We start from the raw sequence: 324 nt of genomic DNA, 5'->3' as shown, positions 1-324 counted from the left end.
TTCCCTAGGCCTGTTCCTTCCTCGGAATAACAAGGGAGTTTACCATACCTGACTCTCAAACCTGATGAAATATATCACACTTAAAAGAAACACAGTTAACAAGGAAAACTTATAAAATCATAATTAAGAAAGGCCAAGCAAATTTCGTAAATGCTAGATCAACCTCAGAAATGCTAACAGTGTTAAATATAATCCCTTTACTAGCTGTGCTACAAGTCATCACACCAGCTGGTCTGCAGCTGCATTTGTTTTTACTTTTGTTACTGTTTTGGTTTTTTTGTGTTTGGCTTCCCCCCCCCCCCCCTCTTTCTTCCACACCCCCAA

General features: G+C 39.8%; 1 protein-coding gene across 1 annotated transcript in view; it reads right to left on the bottom strand.

Annotated features, from left to right (window-relative positions):
- SLC9A7 (solute carrier family 9, subfamily A (NHE7, cation proton antiporter 7), member 7) overlaps positions 1–324 on the bottom strand; it is a gene marked incomplete at its 5' end in the record, with an annotated part of 38636 nt that overhangs the window by 10035 nt on the left and 28277 nt on the right. The window lies entirely within an intron of this gene.

Source organism: Buceros rhinoceros, unplaced genomic scaffold (assembly GCF_000710305.1).
Source record: "Buceros rhinoceros silvestris isolate BGI_N320 unplaced genomic scaffold, ASM71030v1 scaffold1213, whole genome shotgun sequence".
In the NCBI taxonomy this organism is placed as follows: Eukaryota; Metazoa; Chordata; class Aves; order Bucerotiformes; family Bucerotidae; genus Buceros; species Buceros rhinoceros.
This window is presented reverse-complemented; position numbering and strand designations above follow the sequence as displayed.